At 33.9% G+C, this 25,182-nt stretch overlaps 1 long non-coding RNA gene across 1 annotated transcript in view; it reads left to right on the forward strand.

Annotated features, from left to right (window-relative positions):
* LOC118249743 (uncharacterized) overlaps positions 1-25,182 on the forward strand; it is a 93,081-nt gene that overhangs the window by 2,431 nt on the left and 65,468 nt on the right. The window contains exons 2-3 of the long non-coding RNA XR_004779197.2: positions 3,060-3,153; positions 13,796-13,959. This is a non-coding gene — a long non-coding RNA (uncharacterized LOC118249743). The remainder of the gene's footprint in view (positions 1-3,059; positions 3,154-13,795; positions 13,960-25,182) is intronic.

Genomic DNA, 25,182 nt, shown 5'->3' on the forward strand with positions numbered 1-25,182 from the left:
AAAAGGCACTTTTGCTTCTCTGTAGTCAGTAACTATTTCTTTCCAGACTTTTACCTGTTAGTGGAAAAAGTGGACCAATTAAGCAAAGAATGATGTGAATTCACCAAATAATGGTGGTATCTTGACAGGAAGAAAGGTCTCAAATGCATCTGAAGGAAGTAGAATGTTTGATTCTTTTTGTTCTGAAACCCTGACAAAAGTGGTAACACCCTCACTTCAGATATGCTAGATCCATCTCACTGGATGAATGAGGAAAAGCAACACAGTCAACAGTTGCTGGCTCTGTTTCAATTCTCAAAAAGACAGATTTGCCAGACTACAATCTTCATAGTCGTATATCTCCATTTAGTCACTGTACAGGCTTCTGATGGTAGAACTGCACACCTAGCATATAGCCCTCAATATACTGATGGAGGATATCAAATAGGATTCATAATTCATTGAAGAAAAGTTCTTTTTTTTTTATGCTGAAAATGTCTATAATTATGCAGTTAGAACTAGAAAAAATAATAGTTATGTTTATAAAATTTGAACAAGGAGGCAAGATAAATAGAGAATTCTTTTCTATTTGTTACATATTTGAACTGGTATGAAACAATTTTCCTGTTCTGTCAAAATTTAGAAAATTTCTAAAATTTCTAAAGTAATACCTCTAATAAATTTTCAAACTTTTTTTTTTATTATTTTTTAAGGCTGAATGATCAGAATTTGATATGGGAGACCGAAATACAGGTCCACATTCTGTTTGGTTCTGATTAGACTTGAACCTGGTTCCACCAAATCTATTTGAAATGAGTATTTGCAGTTAAACTGCCTAGAAAGCTAAGGGCTATTCACTGTAAAGAGTAAGAAACTACAGCTATTGGAGGACCTTGAGTCCACTGTAAGAAATTGTAATATGTTTTACATTTTCCTGTCTTCTCCCTTGCCAGAAAACAAATCTGAGTTACATTAGAACTAGGTCAGAAATACGGCATTTGGGCCTATGTATGTACAAAAATGGGCAGGGGGGAGGAAATACATTGTATTTTAGGAATCCTTTAGTGGTATGCAACATCTTCAGGAGAGTTGCATGTTTGTGCATGTTAGAATGGCATTGAAGCTATTGTAATTGCATTTGAAAGTGAAAAAAAGAGAGGGAAAAAAAAGCAAGAAAACACAAAACTTTATTCATGGTGTGTTTTCTTTGTCTTATTTTAAATTGTATTTCTTTGGAGAGGTAGCACCTCCTGTTTGGTGTGCAACGTCAGTTGTGGAATGTAGATTCTGTTGGGGTAAGAGATGTACTTTTGAACACTTTTGAACATGTGTTACTGAAGTTGAGTATGGGAATTTATAACTGGAGACATTCCTCTTAAAATTTACAAGACTGATAACGTTTTTTGTCACACTTTGGCTCTGCCTTTTCTATGAGCATCTTGAAAAAGACAGTTTAGGATGTTCATGTGGCTGACCTGAAGTAGGCATGATGGATGAATAATGTCATTAGTATTTTCCACTTGCCTTTTCTTTTCAACAGTTCCATGAACAATGAATTTCTCCTGGTCAAATATTGCTATTTCTGTCATCAAAAAGTAACTCGTGTGCTATCTATCTTAAACTTTCTTCATGAGAATGACAGGTAATTTCTCTAGCATCCTTTCAGTGGCAGTTTCTGCTTTAATCACACAGCACCTATCCTGTTGACTTACCTCTTTCATAAAATTTGCATTGGTATTGCACAATATAAAAACAATTATTGTGTATATTCTCACGTATTGTGATTTCTGTACAATCTGGACAAGAGCAATCTAAATATCCAATAAAAGTATTTTGATTTATGTATAGCAAGCAGATAGTATTTAAAAGGTTGAAATGCATGTTTTAAGTTGACTGAGCTATGTAATTTCATGTTAATCTGAAAATCCATTTGAACATAAAATCCTAATAGTGGGAGGAATCTATCTAAAACAGTAGTTCTGATGCATGACTAGGAAAAATCAGAATAATGTGGAATGATTTAGAATTTGACTGTAAACACAAGAAATGGCTGGTGATATCCCCTATTGTGATGGTATGCAAAAGGCCAAAACATTATGTTTGGGTTGTGTTATTCTTCTAGCTGTTTCTAAAGCAGTTTCTATCTTTACCAGCAGAATAAAATGCTATCTATGATTAAAAATTTCAACTAATCCAAAAACACGTATTTGCATTTTCTATAGGAATCAGAGAATAAATTAAACAATTGTTACATTTCCAGAGATTAGCTTTTTTTTTTTTTTTTAAATTCAAAGTATGTATTCTCTATTCAAAATAGGTAGTTAGCATAAAGGTGTAGCAGGGACAATAGAGCCCCTATTTCTCTCATGCAGTAGCTGGTGTTAGTGATATGTGCACTAGTAGGCCATACACTTTCCACTGCTAAGGAGTCTTTTGCTGAAGTCACCGAGTTACTTTGTAAGACATTGCTACCCTGTCTCATATTTCTACTATGATCATATATGGTCTATGAATGCACTTCTAAAAAAAATTACACAGGGCTTTCATCCTTTTGTGTAGCTAAGCTAATCAGAAATTAATAGCAGTTTTCTTTCTATATCTTAGTATGTCTATAAGGTCTTTGAAGTAAATTTCCTGTAACACGTCTGTGTAGAGAATTTGGTAGAGGTTGATTTAATTTGCCTAAGGATCTTAATTTTTCTTTTTAATTTCATACTATTTCACTTGGTAAAAATCACATAACATATTGTTCTATCTGCAATTACTTTTTTTTTTTCCCCAAGGAAAACTTGGAATATTTTATTTAACATGTTTCTTATTTTTTCTTAAATTTGCTTATACAGAAAGATGTATTTGCCAATAGGTATAGTCATTACTGGAAATCGAAGGTTCAACAGCTGTACGGTGAATTTCATGTGGGGTGTAGTCTATACTGCAAAGACATTTGTTCACTGAGTGATTAATATTTCAATAGTAGCTGTTTCAATTTATGTTACGGTGGGTTTGTTTGTTTTTCTTAACCTATCTGTTAAATAACCAGGTCTTAATTATTTGCAGTAACACCTTTCCTTTTTTTAAAGATTTTAGGTGATCGTACACTAAGAATATATTATTATCTCACTGGAGAATGGAAAGTCAACGTGTGTGGGGAAAACACTGGCAATATCATAAATGGTAAGTAGCATTTGTAGGACAGGTTTTCTGTTTACTACATCAAGGGCTTTAGAAGAGCAAATCTAGAAGTATTTCTTTTATCCTTTCTGTATGTTGGTGCCTTTAATTTGAACTAAAAATTGCAAATAGTCAGTAATAAGCTCATGAATATAACTATTGTTTTTGTGTGGTTTTAACATATTAATATTTGCATTACTTTTCATCCTCTTTTCAGTGATTGCACTGTTTTCCTGTAGATAGTTCTTCAGTCTGAGAGCTTTTTCTTGCTTTTTCAGTGGGGTAACACACGCTGTTTCTCTCTTCTACCCTTGTATATGGTCTATAAATAAGACATTGCTCCAACTCTGCGATTTAAGAGTGCTCAAAAATGTTTTCTCTTTGAGCTTTCCTTCAGGGATGTTTTCTAACAAATAGTTATATCTGTGTACTATAAATTTAATTAGGCATTGAAGTATATATCCCTATGGCATTTTTTCCTTATCTTTGATATTCAGACCAAAGATTTTTAGTACAAGGTTTTAAATAAATAAGTGCAAGAACTTCAGATTTCAGAGGTGCCTGGGTCTATAAATAATCCTTCTATGGTGAGGGAAGTATCCAAGGAAAACATAATCCTTGTAAATCATTAAAAGGAGACTTAAAATCTACGGGTTGTGTGCCTGAACATATATCTACCTAAGTGGTATACTTACTCCTTTTCTATTCCTAACCACTTTGAGAGAAGCAAATCAGATTTCATCCTGGCTAGTAGTAGGGCTTTCGCGTTTTTTTTGTATCCCCTCACAAACCAGGTACCATTCCTTGGCCTCATAAGCAATTTCTTGTTATTTCAAAGTTTACAACTACTTTCAGATCGAAGATATAATCAATAATCCTTTTTAAATATTAAAAGAAATGGGACACAGTAATGCTGTAGAGAATGATCCTGAAAGTTGTTGCAGTAAGAAGAGTGTGAGAGCCTCAGCTAAATATTCCCCATAACTCTCTGAGGAGAAACTGGAAATATACCATGTCAGTACCGTCAAAACAAGAACCCACTGATATATTCAGGAATTCCTACTCCATGTGACAGAATTATTGATCTCTTTGGTGGCACTTACAATTTATCATAGCGATGACATCAGTAGCACTTAAAAATAATAGATATGTGTGAATCCTTTGTATGCTTCATTTTCTCTAATCATAGACTATGTAACTGTATTTGCAGCACTGGTAGAATTTGTATAAGCATAAGTTACTACTGAAATATTTACTTCAAAACTAGAATTTAATTTAACTCAGTCACGATGAAACACTCAACTCTGCCTTGATTGCGAAATCCAGTACTGTGATGAAGACAACTTTAATGCCAATTACACAGCCTGTCTAGGAATCAAGCCATATATTTCTTTTCTGCACTTCATCCTAACGTTTAACTTCAGATTCAGTCTATAACATTTTTATCCTCGGATGTGGAATTCAGCATATATATCTTGTTTGACAAATCCAGAAGTAAACTGGCATTGATCCCATGGCTTGAGAAATGCTTTTATTCTTAACCTAGCTAAGATAGTAATTATGAATTTAGAAGCACATCTCTGTGGAGCTTGTATCTTTCTCTTTCTTATCGAGGTACAAATCTTGCTCTATGCCTATTATCAGGTATTGTGTGCTACATAGTATTTTTCTTCTTTTATGCCTCTATTGCCTATTCTTAAGGGAGTGTGTATATTCAACAGTTTCTCAGACCAGTAAGAATTGGCATCAACAGATGCAGCTAATTAGCTGGTCTATTCAGACCGATTTATAGTTATATATATAATGTAATGTAGTATAATGCTATATAAGCTATACATTATTCTATGCATTTTATTATTATAGTAAATGATGCCTTCTAATATGTGTGAAATGTATTATGTAATATATATACTTATATATAATGTAATACTAATGGAAGGAGTGTATATTTTACATGAAAATTTTATAATTAAATAAAACTAAGTGCTCAGTCCTAAGTTCCACTCACCTTTTTGAAGTTCTAAAACTCCATTGGAAGGCACAACTGAATCTATTGAATTTATTTTGACATGCAGAACATACCCCCTGTAAAGACCTTATTCTGTTTAGTATAGAAGGCACAGTATGAGCAGGGAAAATAAAAAGATGATTGAACTGGTCTGGCAAATGTGTAGCTGCTGACATCATGGGTTGTAATCAAGAGAGCACTGACACAACGTTAAGTTCCATTATAAGGCATCTTTACCTGACTCAGTAAATTAGAGTGCATAAAAACTATATGAGATCAATTTTTCCTCCTTCTGGCGTACTTTCTGGCATTATATATGTCTGATTGAATGGAGAACAGCATCTTTGGTTCTTAAGTAATAGTTTTGAGAATAATATCTGGAGTTGTGTGCTATGAAATCTATTTATAACCCTTCCTAGGAAGCATTTTTAAAAAACTTTAGTCCATTAGGAGTAAGCCTTTTATAAAATAAAGATCTTCTAGGTCATAGTTATAAACATTTACCCTCGTTTTCTCCAGGACCTCTCTCTACCCTCTCCATAGATCACATGCTTACTGAGTTAGGCAGTATGTATTGTTTCTTTTCTTCTTGTAAGTCTTAAAGAACTTTTGCACATTAGAACTGCAGGAGAAAGGATGGATAACAACTAGGCAAACAGGAATCCCATCAAGTTCAACAAAAGGAAATGCGAAGTCCTGCAGCAGGAAAGGTGTAATTCCATCTACCAGTATGGTCTGGGAGCCAGTCAACTGGTAAGCAGCTTTGCAGGAAAGGATTTGGGGTCCTAGTGAATACCAAATTGGCCATGAGCCAGCAATGCACGCTTGCAGCAAAGGCTAACAGCTTCCTGGGCTGCATTACAAGAGCATCGTGAGCTGGTCAAGGGAGATGATTCTTCCCCTCTGCTCAGCAATGGTGAGGCACAGCTGGAAAGCTGTGTCCAGCACTAGGCTTCTGAATACAAGAAGATGCAGACACACTTGAGTGGGTCTAGTGAGGGGCCATGAAGATTATTAAAGGATAGGAGCATCTGGCTTAAGAGGAAAGGCTGATGGAGCTGCCTGTGGCTGTTTAACCTGTTAAGAGAAAGTTCAAGGATGATTTTAGCAGTGTGTATAAATGTCTGATAGGGGGAGACTAAAGAAGAATGGATCCAGGTTCTCATCAATAGCAGTCAATGAATGGTTAAGCAGAAATGGGCATAAATTGAAGTGCAGGAAATTCCATTTAAACATAAGAAAATGAATTTTTACTGCGAGGGTGGTCAACCACTATTTGGCCAGAGAAAATGCGGGAAATAATGAGTTATGAAAAAAGCAGCTTTTTCATTCATGATTGCTTCTTGTGTTCCTCCAATGTTGTGTCAATTCAAGTCTCCCAGAAGGTCTTAATGAAAAGATTTGCACATCAGCTAGATTGTTGCAGACTCGCACTATACTCACATTCATCAGTATAAATATTAAACAAAGAAGAGATATTAAAAATCACATATGACCTGGATTGAAATTGAACTGAACTAAAGCATCTGTCTTTTTGTCTTAATATGACTATAATCATCACACTTATACACAGGTGTATAAAAGCAGAACACTTCTTTAGTAACAGCAGTCAATTTTTACTCTGTATTTCTCTTCTAGTCTTAAATTGATCTCATTTTTAGTTTTGTGTCTAAACTTCAACACAAGCGTGGATGGAAAACCTGGTTGCAAGCTTTATTTGACTAGAGTCATTCATTCATTCCAAGGTAAACATTCACACATAATTAGTTTTCATAAGTTGTTTATAACATTGGAAACAAATTCTTGTGTTTTATTCTGAATTGATGAAATTTAACCAGAGGAGATAATATGGTATGTATAGTGAGATTTCTGTTGCACAAACAGAGCATTGTGAGTGTTGCAGTAAGTTTGATACTGACATACATTACCTTTCTAGTTCTGTGGAGATACTGTAATGTGAATACTCTCCTTCAGGCCATCACAGGTTGTCACTTCTGGTTGCTGTTGGCTTGTGTTGCTGTGGTCCCACACGCTGCTGGTTGTAAGGTCACAAGCAATGTTGTAGTGTTTGGAAATGTGTGTCATTCCTGCACGTGAATGGACAGAGGAGTAAAACTAAGGCTATAGTAACTCTTTTTTTCTGCCTGGAAAGATATTTTCTACAATAATTTAAAAAAAAAATAGGAGATTATGATTCTGAATTCTGAAACTTTGCTGAGTTCTTTATAGCCTGAGTCATACAAATGACTTAATATTTAGACAGTATCATTAATTAGGAGGACAGTCATTTCAGTCCTACGCTATTTTTACTTTTACGTAGCAAGATATTTAAATTATTACTTTTCTCTGCTGACCAGTTATAAGCTATTCTAGTTTAAAAAAAAAAAAAGAGAGAAAAGGAAAAAAGTGCAGGGTGGTAGAAGTGGAGAAAGAGGCATAAAGTGTATTGGAAAACTACCAAATGTCCCCTGCAAATGGACCCTATTCAGAATCAGTAAGCGTATGATGAGTGAAGTGGTTTTGAATATCGCCTTTAGATTCCATGCTGTTACAAGGCCAGCCCCGAACATGGCAACTCTTATTTCCACACACAGTACCTCTTCACTCTCAATTTAACCCAAAAATCTGATGAACCCATTACTCCATACTTGATTTCATGGAACAAGGAGTAGATATAGTTACAAATGATCAATCACAAGCCGTGAACCAAAGCAGCAAGGCATTAACAATTCACACCATTTCGGTCCACTTGCTCAAGCAGAAGATGTGCCAGCATATTTAATGCACAGCTACTTCGTTCAGTTCAAGAAAAGGCATGACTCATGCTCATTTTAGGAACCAAGGAGACTTCATAGGTTTTCATGCCTACTAACCACTGAGTGTTAGAGTTTGCACTTCTAAACAATTAATATAACCAGGTGTCCAGTAGAGGTCACAGAGAGAGAGAAGTTTTCAAATTAAATTTTGCTCTGGTTAAAAATAAATAGAAGGATGACCTGGGAAATGGTTCCCACAATAAAGCCAAGTTCTATTGTAGAAATTTGTATTGTACAATCCACATCTTGTTCAGCAGTATTGTAACATTGTAGACCCCACAGGCATATGCCGTCAATTTAATGGGATCACTGAAAAAGCAAAGCAGCTGTGAAAGATTGCTTTAAGTACAGCAATCGTGTGCTTGTCATTCTGTTCAATGGTGGAAAAATCCAAATTCGGATAGGCATCAGTATTTAAGAAAATGACTGCTAAAGCATCTCTCATAAGTACCTTAGGGACAATACGATTTGACATATAGCATGTAAACAAAAGTACACAGCAGCTGTTAGATTAGTTTTTGTTTGAGTAAAAATACACTGACATAATTTAAACAGCACAGGAAACCACATGTTCTCCATCATTCAGCTTCCCTATTTAAACTGCAATTTTGGATAGTACATGTGAGTTGCCCTGGACAGAGTCATGTAGTGTTTGCTGAATGTAAGGAACAGTGAAGAACAGTGTATGGCAGCACGATCTCATGCCCTCCGTCTGATACATATTATCATTTACAGTACATATTGGAAATACCTTCAGGAAAAGCCTTTTGCCAAAGAAGTGTGAAAAAAAAATCTGGTATTTTGATGATATTGAAACATTTTTTCTAATAGCAGAAAAAATATTAATGTTTTCTTTCCTGTTGTTCTGATACCACTATTTTTGAAAAAAAAAAATCCTTTTATAAATTGATTGCTAAGAGAAATGATGTAAAGAAGAATTCAGCATAATACTAATGTTCATATTCTGATAATGTCATGAGTTTTAAGAAGAAAGTTAATAAACTGAATTATTGGGTATTAGTGTTTTTTTTTTTTTTTCTTTTTGCAATCTTCTTCTGAAGATTCCAAATTGCCAGAGGGTGGTTTTCCCATTCCCTTACAAATATGCTGATTACTTTTTGTGAATACCCTACTGGCCTTTGGTTTTCATGCTTCCTGTCATTCCATTTAATAAATTCTGCACTCAGCATTTTCCAGAAGTTTAAAGACAAGACAAAGAAGAAAGCATTTTTTTTTCTCTCCTGTTTGTCCCAGTGACTTCATGCCATTAACTGCATCAATTTAAAATCTCTGGGTTTTGTTTTAGGGAAAGTTTTTCACCCTTGTTCTTCAGGAGAGTGTAAAACTACACTGTAAAACAATTATTTTTAAGGTAATTCAATGTTTGTCATATGATATAAACTCAATCAAAATCAAAATAAAAGCAATAAAGGTGTACATTTCAACTTAGATGAAGAGCAGAGTTCCCAGGATAATCTCCTCTTATCCAAGGATGAATATTTAGCAGCTAAGACTGGTACAATGAGAAAATTTAGTCAATTAAAAAGAAAAAAATGTAGACAGGTACTCATGCAGTACTTTGAACTATGTATAAATTGGGTTTGAAAACATGAAAAAATTACAAAGGAAAGGGGAAAGGGATTTTCATTTAAAATATTTTCTCTAATTTGTGATTACGTTCCTTTCCACGGCTTCCCGTGAAAGGAGGTTTCCTTCCTTCACAATCTATTTCATTTTCTGATGAAGGACTCAATTTGTCTTATCACTCTCTCTCAGGATTTGCATAAGTACCTCATAATACTATCTCTAGCTTCCTGAGAGAGACACATCATGGTGAGTCATTCCTAAACCTTCCCAGATAGCTCATGCACTTTCTTTCCGAGGGTTAGCCTTTATATTGTTTTGCTATGGGTAATACAGTTTTACTGAATGTCATAATCCTGTTTAATAGTTCAATGTTTGCAATGTTTCATCAGCTATAATGTTGAATGGACTATGCAAAGCTTGAGAATAGACTTGCAAATCTTTGGGAATTTTTGCCTATAAATTCTTTTTGCCTTGCTGTGTAGACTGTTGTTTGTTTAAAGCCATAATATCAAAGCAGTCTAGTGGGGTTGGGAAGTATTTTATGAACTCACTATTAATACTCTTTTAGTTTTCAAAAGATTATTAATTCAGACTAATAGTTTCTTTGTTTTAGATGAGTCACCAAGATGGCCGGAAACCTGGAAGTGGTACATCTGCATATTATTGGCTGGTGTCAATATTAGACACAGGTAGCAGATGAGATATTTTGATGTCTAGTCATGTCTAGTCTAGTCATCAATCACAGCTAGCTCTTCATTTAAAATTATTAGTTCTGCATATCTCCATGAGTATCAAATGTGAATAACATAATCATTCCTAAAGTAGGAACAGTTTTTGAGCAAGAGTGGTTTTTTTTGAGTGCTAAGGATATCTTCCGGAACTACAAACCTGATACCCAGAGCAATAAATTTATGGACTATTTAGTAACAGTATAATGTTCTGAAATGACTAACTTGCTATTCAACCTTTAATGCTTTCCCTTTCTAGGGACACAGTTTTCTACTTCAGTGAATGCTTAGTAACTTAAGTATAGTTTATTATAGTTTATTTCTTGATTTTTTTAAAAGAAGGTCAAAAGAATGTGAAAAAGTTAAAAAAAAAAAAAATACAAGCTGTTTGAGATTATAAATCTAGCAACATAAAGGTTGAGCATGGAATGAAGCAAACATTATGGATAGAATCAGCTGATATTTATGGAAATGATTATTGCTTATGCAAAATGAATTGGGTCTGCTACTCAGTGTGACTGACTAAAAGGCAATTTGGGTGTTAGGCGTGTCTGAAAGAGGTGACAGTTTGGGTCTTTTCACTTCTGAGTCATTCCAGCAGGTTCTGGAGCTATCTCCTCTCTGGTTTGGAAGTATGCAGTATCTTCAGAGAAGGTGAATCAGCACGGCTTTATTATATTTATCTTGAAATTATTTGTGGTAAAATAATTAGTGTTATAATTAGCCTTCAAATTTAACATCCAATTTCCATATACAAACATTTTGTCACAGCTGTGTTTCAGCCTGCTTGCAGACTCAGAAATGCATCACTACTTGTGCTTATTTTATTTTTTGTTTGTAATCTTATTCTTACAGTTATGAAATTCAATGAAGTTATTTATAAAAGTTCCAGAATTTTCACTGGAAACAGATTTTCATCTTTTTATTTAGTTTGAATGAGGTATGAGTAGAACCACTCCCCATCACATAATATCAAACATGGATTTAGTTTTGATACTGCCTAATTAGTCCTCAGGTAAATTCAGTCTTGCCAGTCTTCCTGGTCAGACCTCGCTTATTACTTCACCTTCTTAATTTTATGTCTGACTACAGTCTTAGGGTGTAAGTGCATTGTTAGAATAGTCTGGAAAAAATATTAATAAATAATAAAATATTAATATTAATCTGAAAATCATTTTTGCAGGTTTTAATAGCAAATATTTAATCCTATATAGGATGCATTCTGGTTTGAAGTCTACTTTAACTGCATATTTTGAAAAAGTTTTGCAGTATTACTTAGGATAATCAATAAGAGTAGGTTAATATACTTATTAATCTTGTCCAGTGAATCACAGTCAGCCTTATTTTGTGAAGTCTGGTCTCTCTTTAGATAAGTGGGATTTTTGTCATTAACATAAGTACAACAGGGTTTCAACTCATTTTCTTAAGTTCCTGCAGAACATTGAACCTGTGTGTGTGTGTGTGTGTATATATATATTTCCATATCTTCTTACATTTCTTCTATTTTCATCCATCTGATATTGATACAAGCTTCTGCATACCATTTTCCACTTCTGCAACAAAGTGAAAGTACACCCGAGATGTACAGGCAATTCTAAATTACTTTGGAAGAATGATGTGATAGGCTTTCATTCAAGAGATTACTGAAATGCATGTAGTTAACCACATAGATAGTCCTTTAGATCTAAATGGATCTTCTGTAGTGCTTCTATTTATTCTTGTATTAGCATATTTTGCTTAACTGAGATCATACAGTCTTGTAAACATCACAGCAATGCTGGAACTTCAGTGGGGTTTAAATAACTAAATTTTAATGGATTTGCAGACTAATTCTGAAAGACATTTTATGCTAAGTATGCAGGATGGAAGTAGGCGCAAGGATATCTGCTGAAGAAGTAGGCATAGTGTATGGCAGCTCTCAGAACTGTTTATGTGAGCATGAATAAAACTGCTGACTAGATGATTATACCACAAAATTCTGGAAGTCAGAAGACTGGGATTTTAACATGATATTAAAAAAAAAATAGTGCCTTTCCCAAAAATAAACATGGTTTTGATTAACCACATGCTAAAATCATGCATAAAATATAATGACTTTAGCAAAGAACAGCCTGTGGCATGTTTACCAATTTCTTTATTTTTGAAGATGGATTTAACTGTATGTTATGTTCCTTCTGTATTTTCCCAAACTCTCCAGTTATGAGAGGACTCATGTATGGAAGTTTCTAAACTGTACTCTTAGTTTAGGCTCTGCTTGTTTTTGCAGCTGAGTGACAAACTATAGAAGCTAATCCCTGTCATGTCTGAATGGAAATTTTCTCAATAAAGTTTGCAAAGTTTAATCCACCCAGTGCTATTTCTCTGACAAAACATGTAGTTCTTCATTAGTATGCATATACATAGGAAATTCACCATTTATAACATACCTAGATTGCAAATATGACTCTTCATGACCATAGATTGTCTAGATGTGAAAATTATACGTGTAGTTTATTTGCATTGTTCACCAATGTACCTTATACTCTTACTTATTTATTTATTTATTTTCTTGCATATTTCTAGAAAAACAGGTTCGAGGTGGGGCTTTTTTCCTCCTCCTATCCTGCTCCTCCACCTCCTCCTTCTACTCTTTTCATTTTAGTATATGAGGTAAATGCCTGAAATGCTAGTTAATGGTATTTTATTCTTTCACGTAAGAAAGGCCCACGTGTGCATTACACAGTACAGTAATATAAAAAATATCTGCGAAATACATTATCTCAGTCATGCCATAAGCTAAAATAATAATGCCTTATTTGTCACAGATATTGACGTTAGGTTCCTGAAGAAGAAGGCTTTCAATCTTTACAGTGATTTGAAATCCAGGAACAGCAAGAGAAAGATCTTGTTGAGACCATCACCATGAATCAATTTTATCTATCTTTTTATTTGACCTTCCTGCATTATTAAACAGCTACACTGAGCTTTTTATTTGTTAGTGTTTTTTTTTTCAAGTAGTAACATTGAGAAGGTTATAATAAAATTGCTTATGAGACTGTTGATTATATTTTATGAGCACTGCATTTATAATATGTTTGGTATATGTAAGCTCCTCAACAGGAAACTGTGTGTAGAAACAACATGGATCTTGCAATTTTATCAGGACAATGCAAGTAGATTTCAGCAAGGTTGGTTCCAACTCATCTGTGATAAATGAGAAGATAAGGCAATCAGTGCACACCATGACACTCTGTGCAGCTAGTTAGGCACACTTCAGAACTATTCAGGTGTGCTCACGAAGCTTATGAGTCTTTCATGGGGGGTGTCACAATATAAGTACATCCTTCATGGTGACCACTAGAAATGCAGGAGTTGCTTTTCCAAGACTTAACCCAGGTCAGATATAAATAATAGATATTAAGAGTTAGTTCTGAAGCTGAGGCTGTGTTAGAGACTGTATATTTCAGTTGGGTCTAAAGAATGCTTTTTTTTTTTTTTTTTTCCTTTTTCTTCTTGTCTTTGCATAGCTCCTCTGCTTGACAGATGCCTGCAAAATTCCATCACACCTTTGCATGGACCTGTTTGGGTCTTTAAGAGAGAAGGTTTCAGCCTCTCAGGAGCAAAGATAAATATCCCAGGACTTCTATTGGCCCTGCACCAATGATTGAAGTCTGCAAACTGTTGCAAACAGGTAAGTTGTCCCACTCTTTAAAAGTCTGCTTTTCTGTTTTCATTTTGCAATGTACTAATTCTATAAAAACAATGATTGGCACTTTGTCATAAAGAAGTGTGACATATTGTATAAGCTGCATTACCTGTTAGGAATATGAAATATATAATCACAAAGCCAAACAATAAAGGAGCTAATTGTGTTTCTGTTTTTGGTATGGGATGTCATAGATTTCCCGTTTTCTTGCTGCTTACTGTGCTTAGCTGTGATGCTCCTTATGTAGTTGTTCTCTAAAGCAATACTTTTTCATAGCTTGTTCTGCACATGCAGTTTTTAATGGTCTGATGGATCTTCCCATAAAACTAATTTCAGTAATTATATAGATGAAACATTTCTTTGATAAATAATATAAATATAACAGGTGTTGCATTATGAAAAAATTAAATAACTATATAATATTTACAGCCCCCCACATTTAATTACTATACATGTACTGTTAAATAAATAAACCAGAAATGCATTTTAATTTGAAAAAAAAAGTAGAATACAGATCGTGAATATATTGTTTAACAGCATGGGTGCAATAGGATGATTTTTTTTTCTAACCAAGTGTTTTATTTTAGGAGATAAAAGTAAAAGAAAACAATGATCTTGTTCAGGGTAGTTGCTTAAGTTCCTTTTATACATGTAAGAATGTATACATTTTTAAAGATTAGGTGAGTTGTTTATAAAAATAGTAGCCATACAGATTTTCCAGGAAAAATACTATATAGAAATTAAACAACCAGCTAGGAAACTAGGATTTAAAAATGATCTCAGGCCACAGAGTTAAGAATGGCTGTATCAGATAGATCATACTACCAGTCTATGTAGGAAGGGGGAGGAGAGGTGCAAACGAAGTGTCAGTCACACTGTTTATACAGCACCTCCTGCTGTCAGATCCATAAAGAGAAATGAGAATTGACTTTAGCAGAGACTATTGCTGTCTAGAGTTAATAGTGGTCAGCAAGAAGAAATAAAATAATAAAAACAAGCAAACAAACAAAAAAACACCAACAAACCAAAAACAAAAATGAGTGAGCATGTGAAAAAGAAAAGCTTGTTTCAAACAGTACAGTGATATATTAAAGACTGAGAAATATCTTTACACATTTTATTGATAATTCTTCACTTTTAAGACTATGTTGCCTGTCATAAAGGCCACAGAAATTAGATGTATTAATTTCCAGTGTCTTAACATATATTTACTCATCTAGGAAATATATATAAAATGCTTACAAGTATTTAGCAAGTATAATAGTAATTAGTAGAATAAAGCAGACAATGGAGCTTTTAAATGAAAATTCATATGCAAGTCATTTATTGACTAGTTTTTGCTCTTCTCTGTGAAGAACATATAAAGACATTTCAGTAAATTAACTTATGTTAATCATTCCTCTGGTGATTATGTGGCAGTATTCAGTTGGAAATTGTAAATGACAGGAAAAATATAATAATTTTAGTAGATTTGAAATCTCTTCTGAAGGCAAATGGTTCTTTTTAATGAAAGGCTTGCATATAGACATATGTGCATTATAACATTTCTGGACATTTTTAGCTTTTAATAGTCTTCAGATTACGAGGATAAATGTATGAGTTCATTTATGTATATGACAGTTAATTGTCTACAAAAAAAACTTATGATTAAAATATTTTAATAAACATTTCAAATTGGTTTAAGTGCTTAAATGAAATTTTACATCAGAAGGATGTTAAGTGTTTTGTGCAGTTAATGTGTTGAAAGCTTGTGTTAGTTTGAATTATATTACTTCAAAGATATGACATATAATTCAGTTTGAAACTGTCTCTGTTAATTTTGCCAACCATTTTATAACTGAAGTTGTATTAGTACTGAATATAAACGAAGTCAATACAATAACTGTAGGTTATCTTGTACTGTAAGTATAAAAATGCTTTGAAATAACTGTCTTTACTACATATTCCTTATGTTGCCCTTTGTTGTAAATAATTAAAAAAGTTTGTTTTGTAAAGAGTGTATTGTTTTATGCTGTAGATACAAGGTTAGGATGCATGCTACAAAAGAACCAGGACATTTGATCAAAGTAGTGTATCACTTGGTCCTGTTGTGCCAAAGGCCTGACAGCATAACGCTATGATGACTGCATACAGCGTTCATACCGATATAACATCTAGCTGTTACTTGAGTATATTTAAAATATTTTCTTGATATCTGTTTGTCTCACTGTTATTTTGACACTTTACATTATTTGTATTTACTTTGTCTTTTCATTTAGAATCATAGAATCATTTGGGTTGGAAAGGCCCTCCAAGATCATCAAGTGCAACTGTTAACCTTTTTTAAATAAAAAGGGAATGGAGGTTTAAAAAAAAAAAGGGGGGGGGGTGTTGGGGGGGGAGGGTGGATTCCTCGATCCAGTATTACTCTGCTAAGACAATATACTCAGACCCTTGAAATATAATACTGCATACAACTGATAATATGCCAATACGTTACTTGTTAAAATCCCTGTGGACTTCAATTTAAAATACATGCATTGAATTAAAACAATGCATGGTTTCTGGTCCACAACGTGTAGTAGTTACACAGTTTTTGTAATCACTTTGTTGCTTCTTGCCCCAGAGGAAGGAAGCAGTGAGGAGCTACCATCTCTTTTCTGTAGTCTTTGTATTCTTTTAAAGAGGGCAATCAGTATTCTCCCATTAGCATTCCTTGAGAATAATATAAGGTGGAGTGACCTAGGTAAAACTGAGAGTACTTGGAAGTTTGGGAAATGGTTTGTGCATTACTTTTAATGAAGGAGAAGGAAGAAAAAATATAACTATAAACTATGCTACAAAAGCCTTCAAATTTTTCCTTTGAACTCTTTCTAATTGCAAATACGTATCTGTATGATATGATAGAAGCTTCACTAAAATCTTAATAATGCTTATATTGACATTTTAATGTCATGAATTCTGTGACAGTAAAATACAGTTTTCTAACAAAAAAAGTAAAGTTTAAACAATAGTATTGTTAGAATTATTCTGTTATTAGTACTTCAGATGGTGGTCTTATGCTTTATGATTTTCAGCGTGCTTTTGCCGTGTCTCTTGGAATTTCTGAGATTCCCAAATGAATTTAAAGGTTACATTCTGTTTATTATGTATATAATATACGTAATTGGTTACGTGCATATAAGATATTTTTAAAAGCTTTTTGCCAAGCTACTATTCTTTCTATTAAAAATATTTTTACAAGAAAAACATCTACAAAATGGAATTGTGCTAAAATTTAACTCCTAACAATAGGAATAACGTTATATCTGATAGTATGAGATATAGTTAACACTTTCAGAGGTGGGGGATGTCCATCTCATTAGCATTCTTCATATGTAGTGGTGCTGTTGGTGGGGGTGTTGAAGTAGGAATGCCATTGTGCTGGGTTCCAGTGTTTGGGGACAAACACTGCTGTGGAAGGAACGTGTGAAAAGGCCATAGTACTGACAGTGAATGAGGAAGGCTGTGCTTTCTGTATGCTTCAAGCAGGGAAGCTGTCATTCACAGGCCTAGCACAGCTAAACAGAGGCCAAAAGAGAAGACTCAAATACCTTTTAAAATGATATTAATGATTTTTAAACATTTTCTTGATTTAGAATTATACTTTATTGAAGCTGTTGATATGTCCTTTACTAAATGATACTAAATGTATATGAACAGGTAAATAGAAGAATAATCTCATTCATTCCCACAGTTAAAATTTACTATGGAAAGCGTATAGATATTAATATTTGAGAATCACAAGTTGCTTTAAGTACATTTAAATGGTTTTGAACGTATGTTACTTGCAATCAAAACTTGAATATGACAGTTAACAAACATAGGCAGTCCTAAGGTTCTGTTCTGTGTACTTTTGTTTTTACTGCAAGTGTGTTACATGTGGGGATGAGGGGACTGAGCTGGGAAGAGAAGTGACAGGAAATTGTGACGAATGTTCATTAGCTTGATCTAGCAGAACTTACAGTAAAAGTAATTAATCATTTGAACCACAGCAAATTACATTAAAGTAATGGAGCTAGTATGCAAAATACCCACAAGAAAACAAGAGAGAATAAAGTTGTTCACTGATTCTTCTATCAAGCTATATTTCTACAGTTCGTCTATGGGAACACTAGGTTAAATGTACTGTTTCAAAACAGTATGTTGAACAGCTTTCTGTTATTACTCTAAGCCACATCCAGTAACATCATAATTCATAAGGCTTTCATAATTTTGCTATGTAGATCTGTACAAAATAATAGTATTTTTAAGTGAAATATTACAATTATTAGAACGAAGAGAGAAAAAAATATTTTTCTGTTTTCTTATGCCACTCTTTTGAAACTGCTGACTCAAGTACTGGGGTTGAATACCTCTAGGATACATGAACAAAAGCTTCACTCCATAACTTTTCATTTTGTACACTGTAAGAAGCATGACTGTCCTGACTATTCAGTTGGCTTTCCACAGATTTCAGTAATTAAATTGTGTTAATTTCTAATGATTCTTTTTGCCTTTTTTTTTCCCCTTATAAATAAAAGTTAAAGTAGCTGTTATGTGGAATCACTTTTCAGGGGTTTGGGTTGGGAGAAACTAACAAAATGATATATTTTATTGGCCAAGTATTTTTAAATCAGTGTGTATTTCATATAATTTTAAATCTGTATGAGTTCATAGAATTATCAGAAAATTGCATCAAAGTATACTTACCCTGTTTGTAATGCTGTTTTGAGAAAATAAGATTATATTGTAGTAAAGCAGTCATAGTAATTATTAGATAGTATTGAAAGAAAAGGAAGTAATTCACCAAAATGTTTAAGGTGATTTCCAGTTCAACCCTAGCTTCCATTTGTGCTTTTAGTGAACAGCCTCTGTTCAGTAGTACCACACCCCCAATTTTTTTAAACTTAATATTTAAGTTTCTTCTTGATTGCAGCTTCTGCTCGTCTAATTTTATATGACATTGACTCACACTCTTGAAGAGGTGTTAAGTATCTTTATTTCATTCTTCATAGGTCACACAAAAATATAATTTTTTGTCTGTTTGACCTGTGTAAGGACCACTCAAGAAATAATTCCATGTTAAAGTAAACTTTGTGTAAAGCAGGATTTTATACGGAAACTGTAATATCTCAACATAGTTTCTCATTAATGGAATATAAAAATAATGCTGCAGTAATTCTGCAACTGAAAGAGAAAACTGCCCTCTTGATAGTTCAATGTGATTCTTAGAATGTTGTATTGTTTATAGGTTTAAGTGATGGTTGAATTTTTTCCCACAACTGAACTGCATTCTACTTACCAGAAGTATTTTAAGAACCTTAAACTTGTGTCTTTTTCTAAGTGTCATGCCTTGAGCAGGCCTAACATCAGTTAAATGAAGTGAAAATTGCATTCTTGTCTTGATAGAGATGAAAATGGATTTCTGGTCATGAAATAGATGTAGTTGTCACTTTTTTAAAAAGGTGTCAGCAGTTTGCTTCAGCAAGTAAGGTGCCAATTCAGTATGACAGTAAACTTGTGATCTGAGCAATCAATAAAATGCTTCAATAACTTCTGCTTCATTACGCTTATAATAAGAGGCTATAGATCTGTGGCACATAAAATGTTGATAAAGAGGATATGTAGGGACTTAGTGTGACATTTTGTTTTAGTAATACAGTAAGTGCAATGTTGCCATCTAGAGTTTGTGCATAGGTAATTATTCTGAAAGCAAAAGCTGTAGTGACAAATAAACACTGATATTTCAAAGCCCTATTTATTTCCATCACTTAGTGGCATGTATGCCTGTCTATATGGAATAGTTCATTTGTCTTGTCACAAAATTGTTGAGGTCAGTTGAAGTAAGGCTATTTTTCTGCTTTTTTTCTTTGGCAATGTGTAAAAACATGAGGACTTGTTTTCCCTAAACCAATATTTAAATGCATTGAAGAAACAATTCTCATCTAAATAATTTAACTGTTCCCAGCAACTTATGAAATTATAACATTACATTGATTTGATTTGACACCTGTAAGGGGGATAACCAAAGCTTTGTAATCACAGTGAGTTAATATTGTGATATTTCAGATTCTGACCAAGTGTTCTTTCAGTTGATTTATGTATTATGAGACCATAAATGGCTCCTGCTGATTTTTCATAAACATACATTGTAGGAGAATTGTCTCTGAGCTATTTATCTTGTAAGAAAATTATTTTGATATGTTAACTAGTTGTTTTGTGTTTTTTTTTTTTTTTCTCTTTTTAAAATGGATGGCACTTGATAGATACAACATATAAACAGTTTTTGCTATATGCCATATTACATTTCAAATTAAAAACAAAACAAAACCAAAAACAATTTAGATCTGGAGAGAATTTTACTTCCCAGGGAAATGATTGGAAATCCTAAATTCTTCTGAGATGTATTTTCAAAAGATGTGGGATCAACAGTTGTGTTTAGAAAGCATGAAGGATGGGTTTGTCAAATTCAGTTATCACACGGTGTTTTACCTAGTTAAAAAGAAAAAGTGGTTGAGATTATTGAGAACTGGGTATTTACAAACTCTTTTTGTTGTACAGAAAAGGCTAATTTGAGTAAGTGCACAGATACAGCATGTTTATGAAGAAGATGACTGATGACTTTTCCGTTTTATAAGCAGCAAGAAATATATTACTTCTGTTTTCCCTTCTACTTTGGTCTGTATGTTATAAAGAGTTTCTCTTTTGAATTTCAGAGCATTATAGTAACTTGGGTGGCTATAGTACTCATGCTTCCTGTTTTCAATGAGGTATCTCTTGCTCTGATGAGGTAGTTTGCTAACACTGTCCTCTGCTTTTTCACCATACTTTAACTAAGAATTATTTCTGTTCAGAGAACATAGTGGTGAGAGAAAATGGTAGAAATCTGTCTCAAAATATGGGGAGGGAGTGTAATGAATACTTTAAAAATGTTTCTGGATTGTTTGTCACCATAAATTTCCATTGTTTTTTGCTTCTCCCTGTTCAGACGTGAATGTTTGCTACAGAAACATGATTCGTGTTAAAAAATTAGATAGTAGTCAAAATGTAAACCACAGATGGGCGATGGTTTGTTTGGTTGGTTTTGAAAATTAGAAATTAAGCAACCATTTGGGACTAATGAAGTTATAATAGCAAATTCCAATGTCTTTGTCCAATGCATTTGCCAGTCATATTTGGTTAGGACTCAATGACCACAAACCAGCTCACCTTTTGAAGATGTGATGCTCTGAGTGCCTCCTGCATAACCAGGTGAATCCAAATGGAACGTGGGTTCTTTGGTGATGACCAGGAAGGAAAGGGAAAAGGAATTTGCTACTTCCCATTTTATTGCCAGTCTTGCAATTGCATTATCACAAAATGATACCTGAACCTGTTTGAAATTAAAACATCTCTGCACAGAACTATGAATTTGACTTTTCTGAGCATTCAGCAGTCATAGACTCAAAAGTCTTGCGATTTGATGGCATATAAGGTAATATTGATCACCTGAGTCTGGGTTCTAAGGATTTACCAAATGATTGAATTCCTGGATTTTAGGTGTCTTTACATGCTGTTAGATTCTATCAGTAGTTCATCTTGGACTACCTTTCTTTCCTTAGGGATTTTACAAGGTTAAATTACATCAGGTTTACCACAGACTAAAAGTGAATACAAGTTCACTCATTTGGCTCAGTTGACAAGGGTAGGTTGTTAAGCAAAGTAATTTGAATGTGTGTCTGTCTGGGGGCACTAAGAAAATCCTCAAGTATTACCGGGTTTACAATAAAATTCTGAGTTTTCAATTTTGTTATATTATTTTGGATTAAGAAATGTTAAATGTATCTTTCACCTACCCGGTAGATATATTGTTCATAAATATTCTGTAAACCTATGTATTTTTGCACAGAAAAGATTGAATCAAGGTTAATTTCAGATGTATCATATTAGAGTTATGTAAGGAGACAACTAAATGTGGACTGCCTTCCTGCATGAAGATGGGACTGTATTTGCAATAATGTCATATCTTACTTAAGTGCAGCACTGACATTTTCCCCTTATTGTGAGTTAAATGAATGCTGTACAATTGTTAGATCTACTCTTTGAGTTAGTTCTTCAACTAAGCTTATTAGAAGTCATTCAAATAAAAAACAGAAGCTCAATTTCGAACTTTCTGAATATACTGAAAATAAATCATTGCATCTTACAACTTCAAAAGTAATTACAGAATTCTAGTGCTAAAGTCAGTGGAAGTAGGTTTGACAGATTTTCTCTAAATTACTCAACCACCTACAGGTATTATTGCCAAGATTCTTTTGAAATAAGAATAAATTTTATAGAGTTACAACAGCAAAGTGAAAGAGTATGTTTGATAGATTCCCTGAACAGTTTCAACACCCACAGGTATTATTTGTAAGAAAACAATCATGCAGAGTCTTCAGCTGGTTAGAGAGGGCACAGCTTTCCATCTTCACCTGACATCCTATCTGTTCTCCCCACATCCTGTGCCCCCTGCCTACCACCCACTCCTCCTAAAACAATGCTCACCAAGAGAGTTTTGTGTGAACGGACAAGAATATGAATGTTTTTTCAAAGAATCTGAACAGTATAGAAAACACATTGTTTGTGGGTGACGAAAAGGCTTGAGGTGGGAGAAGAAAAACTGTCTTTAGGATTGATTAGTACTCTTCACTTTCTTTCCTAATTAATCAATGTTATTCTTTAATTGTTGGAAACTATGGAAGGTAATTATTCACTGGCTTAAAAGCTGAGCATGAGAAAAAAGACCCAAAATACAAAATTGAATATTTTATTTGCTTTATTTTTCTCTTTTAATTTGATTTGCATATGCCATTTTCTGTGGTGGATTGTTTTTGTTTGTTTTCAATTATTGTAAATAATTGAGTCCTGAAATATTCCACATGGGTTCTTTAGAAACATTACATAGGCTTCAGCTAGTTAAGCTTTAACATGAGGCCCTTGACTCTGTAAAAACAAAACATTATGTAGTTGTGCATTGCTCATAGATGCTTTTTTCGTACTATAACTTCCATAAATTCATATTCATTTTTTCCAGTAATGCCCAAAAGAGCCCAAAAGACCAGATCTGTTTACAGTGCATACACTAGATTTATTGCATGTCACACAGATGTTGTTTTCTGTAGCTTGTAGTGTAATTGTATTAGCTTACTATTTTATACTTTCATATTTGTCCTTTTCTACAAAGCTGTTTTCTTTTAGCTTGTTTCCAGTCTTTACCTTTTTATAGTTTTCTGTATCTATTGTTTTGAATCCTGATTATTTACTTAAAATCAGTATTAATAAAATAAAAATTACCATTTAAAAACTAAACTAACTCAGTTTCTTAGAATAAATTAGGGGAGGAAGTCAAAATTGTCTAATCAATTGACTATGACTTGCCGCTTTGAAGGACATTAAACAAATTAATTTTCTTCTCTTTCAATTTAGCAGCTGGTGCTAAATCTTTTTTTTTTCTGAACAGTTTTTTTCGTAACCTTTACACTGAAAAATAGAGCAACACTTTATTTAAGTTTGTACATCTGAAAATAGTTAAGTGTTAGACTGCCAGACTGTGCTGACTTAAGCAAACCTTTTCTTGAGTGCATCCAGAACATCAGAGAATTCTGTTCTCCTGTCTCAGAGAGCTGCAGCCATGTGGTGTTCAGGTCTCATTTATAAGCTGCAGTCTTTTGTCCAGAATTAGTCATAAACATGTGTATGCTGGCACTGTTCAGGCGTAGCCACCAGCCTCATTTTCTCTTCCAGCTTGGTCTTCTCTGCATGTTATCTTTTGCTCAGAGACACTGAAAATTTCAGTACTCCTATCTACTCCAGTATATCATTCCAACAACTGTAGAGATTCCTCATCTGACATATTCTGTAGGTTTCACTTTACTGAGTGGCAGCTAGTGTGTTGTTAGTCCTGTACTTTTCTCATAAATTCATCTTTCAGGAATCAAAGAAGGATTTTACCTTATTGGACTTCCCCTGAACAGATCTCAGTGTTCAGATAACAGTCAGAAGACTGCGAAACAAAACATGTTGCGGCTTGTGCCATGAATTAAAGGGTTATTTTGCTATGGTTGTGACTCCTTTTCTACCATCATAGCAAAGAAACCACATGCAGATATTTGTCATTGTAAATTTTTGCCCTGAGCCAGCACAAATCTGTTTCATATAGCTAAGTCATCTGAGTTCTGTGCCATCCATCAAGTTGTCACAATCTTGTGTCTTGTATTCAAAAAATGATTTCACATAATCTCTAGGTAAGTGGGATTTTTTTCCTTCCCAGTTTATGCCCTTGAGTCTTAAAGACAACAACTGTTCAAAGTAAAAGTGAGGTTCCATTTGGCTAACTGGCAGAATATATGGATATTATCTAACAGTATTTCTATATATTGATTGCAAACCTGAGCTGGCCTCTTTTTCAAAGTTGCCAACTATTCACTTGTGCAGAAGTAAACTTTCTCCTTAGCACTGCCTGATGTGATTGCCAAGGCACTTCAGAAGAGGAGTGAAGGAACTTCAGCTTGCCGTGCCCATTTGGACAAACCCAAATATACACCTCTTCCTAGTGTGCAATGATTGGGTATGTACTGTTACTCTGCTGTGACTATGTCACATCTCCACAGAACCATCTTCACCCATGTCCTGGTATTGTTTGCCAGTATGAAGGGTCAGTTATGTTAGTTACCAGAATTCTCACAGTCCTTATTTGTGCAGGTAACCAAAATACAGATGTTCTGCAAGAAGTCAAATGAATGTATAGAGTAAGATCAGAAGCATGTCATGTTTTAGTCTGTTTCCCAGAATGAGCCATGAACAATTGTTTAACTACAGCGTGGATGCCAGCAAATATCCTTAAATTTATATACGTCAACATTTTTGTGTTAAAGTTTGCTTGCAGTTCATTATGACTACTGATCCTGATATCTCTGGTGTCAGAAGGGGAAGGACTATGTAGAAGGAGGAAATGCTATGTAAAGAAGGAAAAAATGATCCTCTAAGTGTATAATCTTTTATATTGTGCAAAGTTTAAGCTTCAATATATCAAATTACTCAAATATTTTCTGGGGGTGGAGAATGAGAAAAAAACACGGGGGGAAGCTAACAACAATGGACGTTCACATTAATTGTTTTGACATTTATTAATATGCAATTTAGAGAACTATATTTAAAAGGTAAACTTTTTGGCTACACTGGGTCAGT

The sequence above is a fragment of the Cygnus atratus genome, chromosome 5, assembly GCF_013377495.2.
Source record: "Cygnus atratus isolate AKBS03 ecotype Queensland, Australia chromosome 5, CAtr_DNAZoo_HiC_assembly, whole genome shotgun sequence".
NCBI classification, from domain to species: domain Eukaryota; kingdom Metazoa; phylum Chordata; class Aves; order Anseriformes; family Anatidae; genus Cygnus; species Cygnus atratus.